This window comes from Cimex lectularius, unplaced genomic scaffold (genome assembly GCF_000648675.2).
Source record: "Cimex lectularius strain Harlan isolate CLEC.00 unplaced genomic scaffold, Clec_2.1 scaffold276, whole genome shotgun sequence".
In the NCBI taxonomy this organism is placed as follows: domain Eukaryota; kingdom Metazoa; phylum Arthropoda; class Insecta; order Hemiptera; family Cimicidae; genus Cimex; species Cimex lectularius.
The window spans coordinates 172473-191222 of NW_019392850.1; the positions used below are offsets into that span (position 1 = coordinate 172473).

The following is an 18750-nucleotide window of genomic DNA, read 5'->3' on the forward strand; positions in this document are numbered from 1 at the left end:
TATAATGTTTATTTTGAGGAGGGAGATTGGCGTCAGAATGGATCGAAGTCACGATAGCTCAACAGGTAGAGCAACAGCGTATTTAGCTGAAGGTCGTGAGTTCGAATCTCGCTCGTGACACTGACTTTTTTATCTCAACCAATACCTTACTTAAAGATTAATTAATTAAAAGAATTTATTTGTTCAATCGGAAAACGAAACCTAATGGATTTAATAATTGTTTATACAGGCCCAATGATGTCCTTAATATCGTAAAGTTTACAGAATAACAAGATTGAAATATGATCGACTTATCAGTTAACAAGCACGAATCGGGAGGCCAAACATTTCAAACTAATTATTCAGAAATCGTGAGAAGCGGTCTTGTGTGATGTAGGTGTCAGAAAAACATTATCTTTATCGTGGCAACGTTTCGATCTTTATTGAGATCATCTTCAGGGCTCAAAGTGATTGTCTTCTGTGTAATTGTGCCATTATTGCGTGTCGTGTAGAGTGTTTTTCTGAAACCTACATCACACCAGACAGCATCTCACGATTTCTGAATAATTATCGATTAACGGTCACTAATCACAAATTTCAAAGTAACTTATTCAATAAAAAGGGCAATACATTTTTTGTCAAAATGTTTTACTGTACTTCCAATATAATTGGGTCCTTTCCGTGCGTTTGAACCGGACATGGTTGATTTTCAAACAGGTCAGGTTTGATCGATATAAGTTGTTTGGAAAAAGATAGTAAAAATCGATAGTAGACATACTCAAAGACAAGAAATCGTATACTAGAGTTTTATTGTTTATTTCGAACTATATGTATTTATATTAGGCGGAAAAAAACCCGCAGTGAAGATAGACCCAATAAGTGACCCAAAAAGCCAAAAGTCGTGACTGTCCCAAACAGGAGGGTAGGCAGACCAAAATGATAGGAAAAGACCAAGGTTTACTGGTTGTTATTTAAAATCAGAATTGAAAGCCCCAAAATCTTCAACTAAGAAAATACAATAATTAGTCAAATATCGTTTTCTTTGACCGATGTTCCTCAGAACTAAAGGATGATCACCCAAAAGACCCAAACAGAACTGACACAATCTAACTTTTTGAAGCGGTTCTAATCCCGGCGCCCTTGGCTTACATGACCCGTCTCTCCCGAGGCTTTTTTAATTTTTAACACCAGATAAGATAAAATACAGAACCTACGAATAATACTAATGTTTCTCCAATGTTCTCCATACAGTTTTTTAACCCAGTACAATCGTAAGGTTTGAATAAGAAGGGATGCAACAGAAGAAAATTTTTAAAAATCTAAAATATGTTAGTTTCGAGAATTAGCAATGTTAGAAAATAATTCAATTAAAGGAAGTAAGTTTACTTTAAAAATTTCGAGAATAACCGAAAAGTACAAAACTTTATTGCAGTTAAGATGTTCATTGATTTGATAACCTTTTTTTTTATCAAGTACAGTTTTTTTCTATTTGTACATTCGTTTAGTGACGTACAAAATCGGTAGAAAGGTTTTGGGTATTTATATTAAAAACTAAATAAATAAATCCATTAAGGAAATTAAGGAGATGTTTCATTTGAAAATATTAATTTTTTTCGATTTACTGTAAGTTACCTTGTACAATACCACCTAAAGGAAAGGCCATTTTCGCAGGTTTTCGAAACTTTAATTGAAGTGGTTGCAGTTAGGAACTTGCGAAGTTCGTTTTCCCTTCACGACTTCATTTTTCATGAAGTTCTCGCCTTAAAAAGCTTGAAAAACGTCTTGTTAATAAATTGTTCATTAAATTTTAATTTATTAAGAAATGATTTTTGATGTTTTAATGAATTTTCTTTGAACCCATAATTAAATATTTTTTATTAAAACTCGTGATTTTTTGATCTCGTTTAATTTGGTTTTCATTAAAATAAGTTTGTTGTAATGAATATAACAAGAAAAGTACAAAATAAACAAAATACGAGGGTCAGGTTTTTTTTTGAATTTGGGTACATTTTATATTGGCCTACTTATAGCTTATCATGATCAAAAATCCGCTGATAATTTTTTACGATTGTTCGTACGCGTCTGAGGTTTTCGGGTGGGATCTGGGAACGCTCCCAGTCAGATTTGACCCGACACGTGCCAAACACGGCCGAGATCGCAATCCCGCGGGTCCAGACGTCGGGGCGATCCTTTCCGGAAGAACAATCCCGACAAGAAACGGCCTTGTTGAAATATAAGTTACGAAACAGAATTTTTCACGCATGAACTCACGGCGCGCGTCAAGTGCTCAGAAGCATCGCAATCCGTTGTGGCAACATAACACTAGACCTTTTCCAACCTACTTTTTAATCCCAGTTTCGAAATTCTTCCTTTCCTGTATTTTTTATTAAAGCGGAGGAATGGATACGCTTTGGGTCGACGTTTATAAAAATACTTTATTAAAGGTATTTGGTTGGTTTGTTTTCGTTTTTTAAATTTTGTTTCATCAGCTAGACATGTTTATTAATAAAAGAAATATTATTATTGTTTTATGTTTCTGGAAAGGTTTGAAAGGATATAGTTTAATTTTTAGTATCTGTTAAAACCAACGTTTGGTATCTGTGCCCGGAAAGATTTCTTTTGGAATATATAAATTTTTATTATATATAAAAAATTCACATGTTACAATAATAGAACTTTTATACATTGACAGGCACAATATTCCACCCAACTCATTTTTTTTTTTTTCATTTTCTGGATAAAAGAAAATTCTGCCCTTAATTTCTCTCATTGTTTTTATAAAGAAATATTTGTTTATGCTACGTTTTAAATTGGGAATATCAATTAGACTTAAACACACTTATCCTTAAACAAGGATAAAGGATTTTTCAATGTTTAATTTTTACGGAATTTAAAATGTTTAGTTTTCATTTTTGTTTTCTTAATTTCAATTTTTAAATTTAAAAATGCCACTTAGTGCTGAGGATGTTGCGCGTGGTGTGGCACTTATTGATGATGGACGTTCCATCAGGTGTGCGGCTATGGCCATCGCAGTTCCCAACGAAACCCTGTGAGACGCCGTCAGACGTGTTCGAGAAACTGGATCCTAACATAGAAGGCCCGGTTCTGGATGCCGTAGGATAAAAGAACCGGAAGATGACGGTTTTTTGACTTTGAGAATTTTGCGAAACCGGCACCTTAATGTTCTTCAAAGATTCATCAGCTCCAAGAAGTTCGAGGTGTTTAAATTTCTGAACGCGCTGCTCGAAGAAGGTTAAATCAGTATGGACTGACGGCTTTTCACCCCGTAAGAGGACCAGAATTGACCAGAGCAAACAGAGTTGCACGGCTCGAATTTGCTCGAACACAGCCATTGGTCTGTAAGTCTGTAATTTTTTTCCAGAGCCAACCTTTTCAATGCAGCTCAGTGAGGGTGTGGGCGGAAATTGGAATGGAGATTCCAGAGTATGTTGTTGTTCGCTATGTGGATGAAATTTTGGAGCATCATGCGTCGCCTATCTTCGATGAAATCAGCAATCCTATTCTAATGCACGTTAATGCCGGTTCACTTGTCCCTCGCATAGTACAAACGTACCTTCAACAAAATCACATCAGGGTCTTAGCCTGGCCAGCCCGTTCTCCAGATTTGAACCCCATCGAACATCTACAAGATAACCTCAAAAGACGAATAATGACACGTCCATCACTTCCTGATACACAAAGACATTTCCAGATTGGTAGAAAGTATGCCGAGGCGTCTTCGAGACGTAATTAAGGCAAGAGGAGGAAATACGCGATATTGAAATGTTAATTAAAAATCTAAAACAAAATTTAAACAAATTTTATCTGTCCGTCTTGTTTTAAATTTTTATTTATTTTATTTTTCATTTTCCTCAGCAATTTACTTTAAACTTTTCTAGACAAAGACTCAATTATTAAACGTTAAAAACGAGAAACTTTGATTAATATATAAAAATATATACAAATCAAATTATATTACAAGTGGGCGAATTTTTTGCCTGATGATGGTCAACCAAAACGAATCATCAACATCTGTTTTGATGTCTTCACCCGAAAACGACGACTTTTGTTCCGCTAAATAAAGACATTGTTTCTGAATCTCCTTAACGCGAAAACTGTATAAATTCAAACAATAAGGGAATTTACATTTATATTAGAAATTATTCGAACGTAATAATTGTTAAAATTAATCTCACTGGTTTCTACCAGACTGAACAATAAACAATATAACAGAATTTAATCAATACTGAACATTTCAAGATGGTTTCATTTTCACCCAACGCAAAAAACATAATAATGAAATTTATCCTTTCTGATACAATATGATAAAAAAAACCTAAAATAAAACAGTAAAATGACTAAAATGCAAAAAAAATCTAATTTAACAATGACCTTGTATGTAGTGTTGCTAGTTGGTTTACGAGGTATTGATCAATAACCCACTGTTATCATACAACGAAAGCATATCAGGTAATGGCGGATGAAGTGTGTTAAGCCAGGAACACACTTACCCGATGCTACGCCATGCGACGATACCCGATGCTACCCGACGCCTTGCCACGTTTTGGTGGGGTGTGCACATCTATCCGACGCAAGTACACGTCGCGTACAGTCCACAGCGTTTATCACAATAATCACTATCACAATCGCAACGCATCTTTTGTTCTTAATGCACTATTTTGAGCAAAACCTTGTAATAAATTGTTAGTTAAATTTTATGAGCACAACCATCTAATAAATTGTTTGTTAAACTTAATTGTTTTAAATAAAGTTACTCCTAACCATCATAATTAAACAATGTTTATAAAAACTTATGCATTTTTGATCTCGTTTAATTTGGTTTACATTAAAATAACATGTTGTAATTAATATAACGACAAAATTACATGTACTTAGTTTGAAATAAACTACAAAAAATATGAGTGTCCTGTTCTGATGCTACCCGACATTACAAAATGGTGTAATTTTACGAGCAAAACTATGAAATAAATTGTTAATTAAATTTTATGAGCAAAACCGTGTAATAAATTGTTCCAATTTTAGTATATGTACCGCCGAAGCGAGTACAATAAATTGTTAGTTAAATTCATTATATCAAAAAATCGTATTCCGGTGTTTTGATTAATTTTCTACCAAACCATTAAAATTAATTTTTTAAATAAAAACTAATTAATTTTTAATCACAGTTAATTTGGTTTATATTAAAATAAGTATGTTGTAATTAATATAACGACAATAATACATGTAGTTTGAATAAAAATATGAGTGTCCGGTTCTTTTGTCTTCGACTGTACTCGATGCGACCCGACGAAAATCTGGACAGTGGGGATCGCAGAGCGTCGGGTAGGTTAGCGTGGCATAGCATCGGGTAGATGTGCACGGGGGTAATGCAACCTTATGGAAAATCTGAGTTTGGATTTGCGTCGGGTAGCATGGGGTAGCATCGCATGGCGTAGCATCGGGTAAGTGTGTTTCTGGCTTCAGCGTCTAGTTGTCGTCCGGTCCGCGAGTTGTTGCCAAGCCGTGAAAGCACATGGTTGCTAGGATGTCGTTACCTTTAAATTAAGCCGAAATCGCCATCTTCGATATCAAAAGTCGGAATCAGATGGACATCGTGGGGTCCGGCTAGGCTATGAAAGATACAACTGGTATCGAAATCTTTTTGTATTCACTCTCTTCCCTTTCTTTTTTTACATTCTATTTATTTATTTTACCAGCCCAACGTGGAATCAGCATATACAACGGAAACCACAAGACTTAAACAGACGCAACGGTTTACTATCTAATCCAAACTATCGAAGAAAAACAAACTTACAATTTACAAAACGCTCCTACAACGAATTTGGACCTAAGGAATAGAATTATTATAAAAGTTACATATTATGTCTCCAATACCACCGTCCACAACGACTTTAAAATCCCATTTGTCCAAAACATGATTAATCAAAAATTTACCAAGTTCCACAATAATCCCCCTATCACAACAATAGTCACGCCGAAACGTAGTTAAACGGAACACATCCATACAATCTCTCAAGGCGTCACAAGAGGAAATGGCCCCGCGATCTCCTCTTTAAGGAGTAGACAGTGAAGTTTATTCAGTTAAGGGAAGTGGGAGAATAATATTGATCATCTGCTCCCCGCAATGTAAATATGTAATTATCTGTAAATATATCTATGTTCATCAAATTACATATTACAACCAAGAATTACAGACTGTAATAAAATATTGAAATGACATTTATTTTAACAACATACAGACCACATTACCAAGCATAATTTTGGTCCCAGCGATAAAATTGCATTTAACATAAATGAATTAGATGGGACCGTGAAAGGGTTCCAATTTGGGTTCCTAAATCTACAGGTAAGCTTAGTCATTGGTACACATCACCGGTAACTTACCGGCACGGGTTTGGCAGGCTAGATGTGTTAAGAGGAGGGAATGAGTTTCACCTTTCCTGTTCAATAACATAATAGAAATATGATAAACAATTATTTAGTACTAACAAGGTCTTTGCCATAAGGGTGGTACAAAATTCTGTTTTAGCGTTTCCAAACTTCTTTAATAGAACTTAGTACAACCTTATAAAGTTAGTATGCCTCCCAAAAGCGACATAGAAACTGAATTTAAAACATTACATTCTCAGATGAAAAAGAGTTTCGCCACTGGGCAATTTATATTGGTCTAGTGCAAAACAATGTCGAGTTACTATGTACAATCGTTTGTACCATATTGGTACAATTGTGTACACTAGAAGAAAGATTATTTGGAAGTCGTGAGATGCGCTCTGGTGTGACGTAGGTTTTAGAAAAACATTTTCTTTATCGTGCCAACGTTTCGATCTTTATTGAGATCATCTTCAGGCTTAAAGTGTTTGTTTTCTGCGTAATTGTGCCATTCTTGTGTGTCGTGTTGAGAGTGCCCAAGTGAAGTGAAGAACGGGGAACATGGGGGCACTCTGAACACTTTGAGCCCTGAAGGTGATCTCAATAAAGACTGAAACGTTGGCACGATAAAGAAAATATTTTTCTAAACCCTGCGTCACACCAGAACACATCTAACGACAATTACAAATAATCATTAAGTAACGGTCACTAAACACAACACATTTCTACACTAGAAGAAAGGTTTGTCGGATATTCAGAGTAGAACGATAACATTTAATTCAAAAAATGGCCATCCTTCGTTTATCATTTAAGTAAAGGAAGTTCAAACTTTATTTGAAGATATGATTTTTTCGGCGAAGGCATTCTATATAAAATTAACCAAAAAAGAAGAGCCGTTGGTTACTGCCCGTCAGGTTTCACAGTGATTACTTGCCTAAATTTGAAATAGCTCAGTTTTCTGGTCGAACTGAACGGCCATGCTTCTGTAACTGTTTGACTGTAGTTCAAAGGAAAAGCTATAGATTATCATTCAGAAATTTCAATATCTGAAAACGTTAGTGGTGGGCGATGTTAAATCCGTTATATCTAGATATCATTTATGTATATAGATAACATTTGTGCAATGTAAGTAATTGAAAAATTTTTGAAAGTTCATACTACGTCTGTTCGTACTTTGAAGGCATTGAAAATCACGGATCAAGCGGATCATTTTGTTTTACATCTTGTAAATGATTTAGATCACAATATTCGATGTGCTTTTGAAAATAAACATGATTCGGGTTCTATCCCCCGTTAGAACCCATCAACAATCGTAAACCACGAATGGTTTGTTTACTAAACCAGTTAATACTAAACCCATTGCTGAGTCTTCCAGAAAATGTTTTTCTGGACGAAATAAATGTTTATACAGTCCGTCTCAAAAATCGGTGTCCAACTGTCTGCTTATCGTGTTCTAAGTTGATGCCAAATATGAATTTTTGAATTGAAAAAAACCATTAGAACTTTCTCTTTTCGTTCCTTTATTTATGAATATTTTTGAACAACATACACAAATAACGCTGTTACGTTTTAAAAGAAAAGTAAAAGAGGTGAAGCTGTTCTTGTCATGCTAAAAGGTGCTTTAATCAGGGCTTAAAGATTAGACATGGAACTACTCAGTGCGTTTGTGAAACCGGCCAATTTTACAATACATTTTCAAATTTTTGCATAATCACATTCTCATAGAAAATTTAAAGTGTAAAACCTCGGCCCTCTTTCCTTTTTTTAATATTTCATATATTAGGATCACTCTCGAATTTATTGATTTGTGTGCAGTTTTTGCAAAATCAGATCGTATATTTCCAACAAACAAAAATTGAAGGGCGTCGGGTCCGACAGTGCTTCCATCAACATTTAAATTGGCCCGACTACGCATAATGACTTGCGTGTCGGACTCGACCCAACCCGGATCGGGATACTCATAAATAATCATCTGTATACGAATAAACATTGGGATTCCTTTTCCCCCTAGGGAGGAAAAAGTACTTTGATGTTTGAATAAGAGGTTACGTGACAAGCCGTTGGATAAGGAAAATATTTTTTTTTAAAGATTGTCTCCAGATTGTTATTTAAAGGGAAAAAGCTCAAGAGCCTTTTGAAGAAAGGTTGGGGGATTTACCCTATGGGGGACCTCTTTTATCTACAAAAGCTGACCGATTAAATAAATTTCCTCTTTTCATGTAACGCCGTTCATAAAATTCTACAGCTTAGTAACATACATTCATTACTTTAGAAGCAAATTCGAAGAAAACAAGATCATTCGAGTATATTTTAACCTGTGAGAGTTTTTATCGTGGGTCTGACGGTTGGATGATCAACCTTTAAGCCGGGAACACCTTACCCGATGCAACGCTATGCGACGCCTTGTCGCGTTTTGGTAGCGTGTGCACATCTATGCGAAGTCAAGCGCAGTCACGTACGTCACACAGCGTGTATCACAATAATCACTATCACAATCGCAACGTCTCTTTTGTATTTAATGCACTATTTTGAGCCAAGTAAAATTTTTTGAGCACAACCATGTAATAAATTGTTAGTTAAACGTAATTGTTTTAAATAAAGTTATTCCGGTGTTTTGATAAATGTTCTGCCTAAACATCATAATTAAATAATTTTTATAAAAACTCACGAATTTTTGATCTCGTTAAATTTAGTTAACATCAAAATAGGAATGTTGTAATAAATTTAACGACAAAATTACATATACATAGTTCGAAAAAAAAAAAAAAACTATAAAAAATAGGAGTGTCCTCTTCTGAAGCTACTCGACAAAAATGGTGCCATTTCATGAGCAAAACCATGACATAAATTGTTAGTTAAATTTTATGAGCACAACCACGTAATAAATTGTTTGTTAAACGTATTTGTTTTAAATAAAGTTATTCCGGTGGTTTGATAAATTTTCTGCCTAACCATTATAATTAAATAATTTTTATAAAAACTTATAATTTGGTTAACATTAAAATAGGAATGTTGTAATTTATATAACGACAAAATTACATATACATAGTTCGAAATAAACTACAAAAAATATGAGTGTCCGGTTCTGTCTCTACTCGACAAAAATGGTGTAATTTTATGAACAAAACCATGAAATAAATTGTTAGTTAAATTTTATGAGTAAAACCATGTAATAAATTGGTTGTTAAACGTAATTGTTTTAAATAAAGTAATTCCGATGTTTTGATAATTTTTTTGCCTAACCATCATAATTAAATATTTTTTATAAAAACTTATGAATTTTTGATATCGTTTAATTTGGTTAACATTAAAATAGGAATGTTGTAACTAATATAACGACAAAATTACATATACATAGTTCGAAATAAACTACAAAAAATATGAGTGTCCGGTTCTGACTACATGACAAAAATGGTGTAATTTTATGAGCAAAACCATGACATAAATTGTTAGTTAAATTTTATGAGCACAACCATGTAATAAATTATTAGTTAAATACATTATATCAAAAAATGGTATTCCGGTGTTTTGATCTATTCAACCATTAATTTTGTTTTTTGTTAGTTTTTTTGTATTTTTGATCTCGGTTAATTTGGTTTATATTAAAATACGTATCTTGTAATTAATATAATGGAAATAATACATGTAGTTTGAATAAAAATATGAATGTCCGGTTCTTTTGTCTTCGACTGTACTCGATGTGACTCGACGAAAATCTGGACAGCGGGGATCGCAGAGCGTAGAGTAGGGTAGCATAGCATCGGGCACATGTGGAATGGACTTCGGATTTTCGTCGGGTAGCGTCGCATGGCGTTGCATCGGGCGTGTACCAGTGTTTAGTTCGATCGGCCAGTGTATCCTCTCTGTTTTTGCCTGCAAGAGGAGTTTCTGTGTTCGCCATCTTCTGGCCATCTGGGTTGACGTCAGGTTTATAAGCAAGGCGAGATCACACAAAACTATTTTGCAATTTGCGATTTCTCCTTTACGTCTGCGGGGTGATAAACCAATTGTTGGGGTTTATTTTGAATTACACAATAAGGTCATTGATCAGTGACGACTTGCCTCACCCTACTTATAACGACGACGAAGCGTTGAAGATGCCTGGGCGAAGATAGGTCAAATAGTTTATCGATACAAATTTTCATGTACAAAATCTAAGATAAAATACAGACTTTAGAAGGCCAATATTATTATGACGACTGGAATGTAACAAACCGTAAAAATACAACTTTAGTGTTATACGCCATGATTCGCTACGCGTGCGACAAAATTTCGTCAGGTGCTTCTATACCTCAGATTTTTTTATATGGGATATTTTTTTTAATACATAAACGGTACGATCAGTACAAAAATAACGTTTTTTGCCCCTCCCCCGGAAACTAAACCGATTACACTTCAATATTAATATGCTCAGTAGAGATGCGTTTGTGAGAAAGGCTCTTCGGCATAAATAACGCGAACAGTGTGGCTACGACTGAATTCTTAAACGAACCTGATATCCCGAAGAAATGTTAACGGGGGTCTAATGGTATTCCCTGTAGGTTGTGGTGATGTACGGTAAGATTCAATTTATAATTCACAAGAGCAGAATTCTTCCAGAAAGGAGAAACGCATAAAACACGAAAGGCTCTTCCGAAAGCGCTGGTGAAAGTAATATTTCAATACACAGTTTTTGCTTTTCAAATGTTATATAAATGTTTTTCATAGTTCACATTATTCGTCTTGTCGAAAGTTTACATTTACATTATACGCCAACATTATTATTTTTTACTGAGGGTTTCGGCTTTAAACATTTATTCCACCCTATTCTCCACGACGCTGGTATTCATGAAAACCAATCCTTACGGGATTTGATTGATTGTTTCGCAAACTAACGGAACCAATCTCCCACCCGAGCACACTTTCCGACAGATTGTATTTAAGATATTCATGACGTCTCGGTCCGAATTTTGTTTACCGAGGAGGCGGTTACCTCAAAACCGACTTGACGGATACTCTGCTAATGAAACCTGATACGTTTGTTTTATTAAACGCTAACTGGTAGTGATTACTTCGAGATTTTTGGATAACCGCCGTAACAGTGAGGCCAGACGGGCCCACGCAATTTTTCGGGTCAACTCTGATGAGGAAAGGCGTTGCATCAGCATAAGCGTCTTCGTGGGAACCGCAAGGACGAGTTCTCCACGCGACCGAGAAACGTGCCTTCCCTCGGTTTATTCGCGGTATTAAAATTTTTTTTCGATTTTGTACAATTTGCAAAAACAACTACGTGACCAAGTAATGCGTCTCGAAATGCTGTTTACACGGTCGTTATAAAATTATTCAATGGAGTGATAGAAACATTACACATTGATCTTTGAAGTGCTTTTCTTTGAGATGGACCTTGGCTGGCAACCTAAATTGAACACTCATGAAAAGGCAGGCCGAGTTCATCGGAATTGCGAAGGCCTTTCTTTTTGTAAATCGTCGATTTACTTTGCTTTCCAGTCCGGCGTAAGGGCTTTTTAGATCAAGCTCTTTCATGCCCAAACCCATCAATACGCCTGGTCTTCAAAGAACTGGGTATTGTTTTTATGTGTTTATTTTTTATTAACATTATTACATATTCATACATTACAGTAGTGTTGAATGTACAATTGGAATGTAATCAACCCTGAAACGTGTTGCACGAAGAGCGCAAAGACAGACCCCCTGCAAAGAGTGATTATGTTTTACAGAGAAATACAAAATAACTTTTAAAAGTGTGGTGATTAGTGACCATTAATCGATAATTATTCAGAAATCGTGAGATGCGGTCTGGTGTGATGTAGGTTTCAGAAAAACATTTTCTTTATCGTGCCAACGTTTCGATCTTTATTGAGATCATCTTCAGGGCCTGGGATTTACAAACATTGTTAGAAATACTTTGATTGAATATAATAAATATATTTTGCATTGTATAAATTCACTTTTCCACATCCTAAATGCATTTGTTGAATGTAAACAATGTTTGTAAATCACAGGCCCTGAAGATGATCTCAATAAAGATCGAAACGTTGGCACGACAAAGAAAATGTTTTTCTGAAACCTACATCACACCAGACCGCATCTCACGATTTCTGAATTATTAACTTTTAAATGTTAATGTCACACTTATGTTCCAAAAGATTAAACATAACCTACTAAAAAGGGGATATTTTGCATAAATGGAGTTCGTTAGTAAGTGTAATTTTTTGTGACGAGACTAATTAACGTAATTTAAAAAAAATCAAATCAAATAAATTAATAAAAAATACGCCCTTTTTATTTAATTTAATAAAACAAACTAAACTTAAAATATGGTCTTCTCTGTTATTACTTTGAGAATGAAATAATAATAAAAGAAAAGGAAACATACGAAATGAAAAGGCTCTTGACTGGAAAAAAAGTAGGAAGGAACAACCACTCTCTAGCAGAACTTCACCTTATAGTACACACTTTCATAGTTATTACGTAATCGTTCATCTACTTGCAAAACCTGTATATCTTGACATAGTGTAGAATCCCCGTGTAACATGCTGCTCCAGTTTTGGAACGTCTGCACTCGTTTTATCTGGGAGTTGAAGGCCGAGTTCCATATTTGACATCATTGAAGCCATTTTGGCCGTGTTATGATGAAATAGGTTTTAACTCTTATGGATGGGGTGATTTATTCTTTAGAAACTTCCGAAAACTGGGTTTGCCTAGTCAGTTTTGAATCTAATCGGAAGTCTTATAGCTAGCAAACAACGGTATTGACGAGTAAGCAGGATTGGTTACCGTATATACTTGGAGGTTGGTGGCTACGGTTAAAAGTAAATTGTGGTATGTTTTATCGCTACAACTTTGCGGCCAATATTATATTTATAAATTAACGAATAAATAGATTTAACCAAGAAAGAAATCTTCAAATTCACATTTCTCAACCATTTTTGTTAATTCCTTTCTAAATTCATTAGATTCGTGGTCCGCTTGACCAATTAATATCTTACAATTAATTAAGGTTTTTTGTTGAGATAAAAAAGTCAATGGCACGAGCGGGATTCGAACCACGATCTTCGGCTTGATATGCCGCTGCTCTACGAATTGAGCTATCGTGACCTCGATCCACTCGGACATCAATCTCCCATTTCAACCACATCTTTTGAATTTTCCCTCCTTTTTTGCCATTTTTCAAATGTCGTGTAATCAATTTGATTCTCGGCGACAAATGAAATGGCCACGGAGAGCTTTAGTGAAGTATAAATGATTTTAAACTTATTAAATTCACTAATTTCGTGGTCCGCTTGACCAATTAATATCTTACAATTAATTAAGGTTTTCAGTTGAGATAAAAAAGTCAATGGCACGAGCGGGATTCGAACCCACGATCTTCGGCTTGATACGTCGCTGCTCTACCACTTGAGCTATCGTGACCTCGATCCACTCGGACACCAACCTCCCATCTCAACCACGCCTTTTGAATATTCCCTCCTTTTTTGCCATTCGAATCCTTCTCATGCCATTGACTTTTTTATCTCAACTGAAAACCTTAATTAATTGTAAGATTTTTGTTAATTCTTTTAATTGATTGATTATTTAATATTAAATGAGAGGGTAGCAAAAGTAAAGATTATAAGAGAAACAAAACGACAATTTTTTTTCCAAGTACGCGTTGTTTTATCATTTTCGAGACAACCAAAAGATTCCTATGTATACTTAAATACTTGATTTGTTTTTACATATTGTAAGATACGTATTTTCATTTTGGGGGGGAATGTATAAACTATCAGTAGGTGTTTTTGTTAAGCAGTTATTTTATGGTGACAAGACAGAGACCTGGGGCACCAACATTTTCGGATGGCTCTTATAGTAAGACGCTCCCCATTACGACTTGGACATAGTTAACTAATGAGTGGAGCTAAATGTATTTATTTTTGTTATCATATTTATTATTGAGTATAAAGCTGTTAGATGGTAGTATTTGACAAGTTAATAAAGGGGGCGCCGTGGTTTAGGCATTGACGCGGAGCTCATCACTGTAAGGTGAAGGTCCCGGGTTCGAACCCAGCTGCCCTGCATTCGATCCCAACATACTTACAAATGGGCTTTTTACAAAAACACCGGCACCCTGAGGGTTTATACGACCTCTGCTGTTGCTAACCCTCATAAAAAAATAAGTACAAAAATAATAATAATGTAATAAATAAATTGTATTACTAAATATATATGCTCTGTTCCACAAAAAATTGACCACATTAAAATATTTTATATATTATACTCTTACATCATTTATACAAGTCTGTAATAAGGAGTGAGTATAGAAAATCCAATAAAAAAAATAATAATAATAAAAAAATAAACGTTTTGAAGAAAATAGTAACCTTATCATAAACTGAAACCCGTTAATACCCTGCGAGGTAAAGAAGTGGCCCCCTTTAATAATAATATAATATAATTGTTACCCCATATTATAAGCTAATAATTATAGTTATTATAATAAATTATAATTATAATTGTATACCCGTATAATTATATCTTAGACAATCATCCATTGATTATCGTACAACAATATTTGGTCCGATTTAAATGATTAGGGGTAAATTAAACAGTCTCCCATTTTTTACAACTGGATTTTGTAAATAAATCTTGGACTAGTCAATCTCTTCTTTGTTGATTTTTCTTCAAAGTTACATGCTATAGGAAAATTTAGTAAAATTGTTTCACTCAGTTTAATTTTTTATTTAGCTATATCATATTTTTCTTTTAAAATGTACGTTAAACAATTAGGGGACCGCGGTAGCCGGGTGGTTTGCGTGTGAGACTCTCGGCTCGAATACGGTCGTTAGTTCGATTCCCACCGTCGCCTCTGGCTTTTTTCACGATACCCTCCCCCCAATACGCATACGCATAAATAATCGTCTCCTTCCCTATAATATGCATCCATCCAAAAAAAATACGGTAACCAATAAAAAATAAATTATTCGTAAATCGTGAGATGCGGTATGCTACGTCACACTAGACCGTAGATTGAGATCGTCTTCAGGGCCTGAGATTTACAACATTGTTTAAATTTAACAAAGACATGTAGGATGTTTGTAAATCCCAGGCCCTGAAGATGATCTCAATACAGATCGAAACGTTGGCACGATAAATAAAGTGTTTTTATGAAACCTACGTCACACCAGACCGCATCTCACGATTTCCGAATAATCATAGACTAATGGTCACTAATCACCGCACAAAAAATAAAAATTATAACCCTTGCACTTATTTAATAAAAATAATGACACTTTTTTTTGCCTCTGAGTGTAGTTTTAAAACTCCAATGGCAATGATTAGAGGGTACATCCAGGGAAGTACAAGAATCAGACGCGCTTCCGGCTCAACATAGCAAAATTCTGGCGTGTAAACCGTCAAAAAAAACTTACGGATTAATGGCGAATGGGTGAAAAAGCGGAACTTGAAGTTACCTGTCTGGTTGTGAAAGAATCAAAATATTTCTGTATTTCTTCGACGTTTTAAACTCTCGCGTGAACGAGGCGAAAGAACACGCGAAGTCTGATTACTATAGGAGAAAATGGCCTAAAATTGGTGGAATGTTAGGAGGACAATTTAGGAAAAAGCGGTTTTTGCCATGGACAATGTAAGGAAAACGTGTTTTAGATTTTTGACTTGTTGGCTTATAATAATCAAGATTTATTTGAAGAAGATACCGCGATTATAAATTAAAAGAAATATTTTGTAGAGATTGGCCGTAGTAGAAAACACGGACTCTTATGTAATACCGTAACACCAGTCGCAAGGTGATCGGGTCCCAAGAAGTCGATCTGGGCCAAACTGGTCGCTGGCAATAACAGTTCGTGCAGACACGTTCTAACAGTGATTGCTTTGAAGAACTCCCGTGAACCAGGACCGACAAAACGGTAAACATGAGACCCAGCTTCAGTTGTTCAACTTGAAAAGCAATCCTAGAGCGATCGAGTGGAATGGGCGAAGTTTTCCGCCATTCCATTAATCACCACCCCGGAAGTAGAGAATCTCGAGAATGAAGGTTGATTAAATAAAATGCGAGCGGTTCTATCGCTATATAATTTTAAATCAGTTGAAATATAATGCCGCCTGTCGGATTACGTTCCGGGGTTAATTTTGTATTTTCGGGCGAGCGAAGCGTGAAATCCCGTACGCTTCGGCTCTTTGTGTTTTCGGCCGGATACAATTCCGCCCCTTTCGCACGATTTGTGCATCCCCGTTCGAAACCGCGGTCGAAACGTTTCGCCGTGTTGGGCGTCGATCTGATTGCCGATTAACGGTTAAGAGGATCACAGAACACGTTGAAAAGAGCCGATAGAAACTACATTGGGATGAACGGAGACGGCATACGGACGGACCGTGGATGATCGATTAGATCCCGGCTTCCACGACTCGCTGATTCCCCCTGGGTAATTTCACAAATTTTATTATGTTTTGTGCATCCAACTTCGTCCCAAGACGGACAGGATTTCCTCGTTAATTTCCATTTTGGCACACCATCAATCAAGGCGTCCCCTTGTTAAAGTCAAAGCGAGATCTTAAGAGCCCAAATTAGTGCAATGATCCGCGAACCGAATGGATTATTGACGTACTTTATTGTCGAGAAACAAATGGGACCTGTCGCACTGTGGAGACAAAATTGTGCGTCTAATAATTTAACGCAACTATTGATAAATTGTTTGACAGGTGAAATGTAATTTCCGCTTTGGATCCATACATGACCGGGATTACACGTGAACTTGGAAATGGTCTACTATCAAGTTCCAAGTACCACCTTCTTTTCTGATAGAATGAGGAATTGGGATCGACTGCCTTTCGAGGTGAAAAAAACCAACCCAGAAAAAGCGATCAAGAGAGTATGGAAAAAATGATGTTATGAATCAGAATCGCAGAATAACAATCGTTCGTTAGGAAAGGCCATTCCGGCGAGTTTAGGTACGTCAGGATGGCATAGGGCTGCCTTAGACTACGGTTAGTATGGATAACGAAATTTTGTTCTGACGAGTTCTAGCGTGTTTGTCAGATACTTGTTTGTCCTAAGAGTGTTTACTTTGGCAGCGAAGTGCAGGTCAGAACACGCACGATGTCGTCAGAACAATGTGAGCGTTCAATTTTACCCAGTTTTGGATATAGATAATATCACCATGGATATAGATTAACTGATTAGTCTTGTTTTTAAGAATCGGTGTTTTACGGGACATGAACGACAAAAAATATCACAACAGAGATATTTCTCCGCCAAAATGGGAGAAAGTTTCTTAAGAAATCAACACTAACAATAAGCCATATTTGGTTAGTTGTCATAATTGGCAATATTAATTATTCTAATGGATAATTCTTTTTATCTAAGGTTTTTGGTTGAGGCGAAAAATTATTGTCACGAGCGGGATTCGAACCCACGACTTCGGGCTCATTACGCCGGTGCTCTAACCACTTAAGCTATCGTGACTTCAATCCCCTCAGACACTCCCCCCATCGCAACCCACAATCGTTCGGATGTTCCATCTTTTTGCCATTTTTCAAATTTCATTATAATTAATATGGTAAATTATGACCGCTAAACATATATGAATTAATACGCATTTTTTTAAGGGACTTGTAATAAGTTTGAAACTCATCCTTCTCGCCCCTTGTGGAAAATAAATGTTTAACATGCTTTGTTTTCCCACCACGTATCAACAACAGCTTAACTGATGGACTTTCAAGAAAATAAAACTTATTAAGTTCGTCCAATTTGCTGGGAGACAGAGACGTAGTGACTATCAGAAAACGCGCACAATGTAACCGCCTTGTTCTGACAAGGATTTCGGACTTACTCGTCAGAATTCTCATCCATAGTAACTACAGGCTCATCCATGAACTTCAATAAAAGGAAATAGCTAAACTTAATAATGGCCCTTAGTAGTCTAAAACATACTACATTCTTATAAATAAAACTACTTTATTTATCAAAGCGTATTTCGAAACTTATGCAAATATCAGGAATCAAGTTACCTCACAAAAAACGAGTTTCCTTTTTGTCTGGTTGATATACGAATAATAGAACCTGAATTGAACTAATCCGTTCACTTCCGCAACACCCGACGCGAATGGGTAAACAAATATGGTTGCCCAGACATTTTCGTTTCGATACAACTCTTACATTTCAAGGAGAAAGTTTAATTATCTTTCGGAACTTATAAAGAGAAGACAGCATGTGAGGCTATAGAAGAAATTCACAGTGGGATAATCACTTCAGACGACCCATGAAGCTTTACATAACGACACATTCGAATTTCACCTTTCCCCGCTGAGCGAACATCGTGTCAATTTGAATCTCTGCATTTTATTTCCTGTAGTTTTCGTTTAACCTGAAGCAACCTTACTAATGGA

The 18750-nt window shown here is 35.7% G+C and overlaps 1 protein-coding gene and 1 non-coding gene across 8 annotated transcripts in view; both read right to left on the reverse strand.

Moving 5' to 3' along the window:
* The window catches only part of LOC106673148, a 472569-nt gene that overhangs the window by 148383 nt on the left and 305436 nt on the right, over window positions 1–18750 (reverse strand). The window lies entirely within an intron of this gene.
* Trnai-aau lies at window positions 17754–17827 on the reverse strand. The gene has a single exon. It is a non-coding gene; the product is annotated as a tRNA-Ile (tRNA).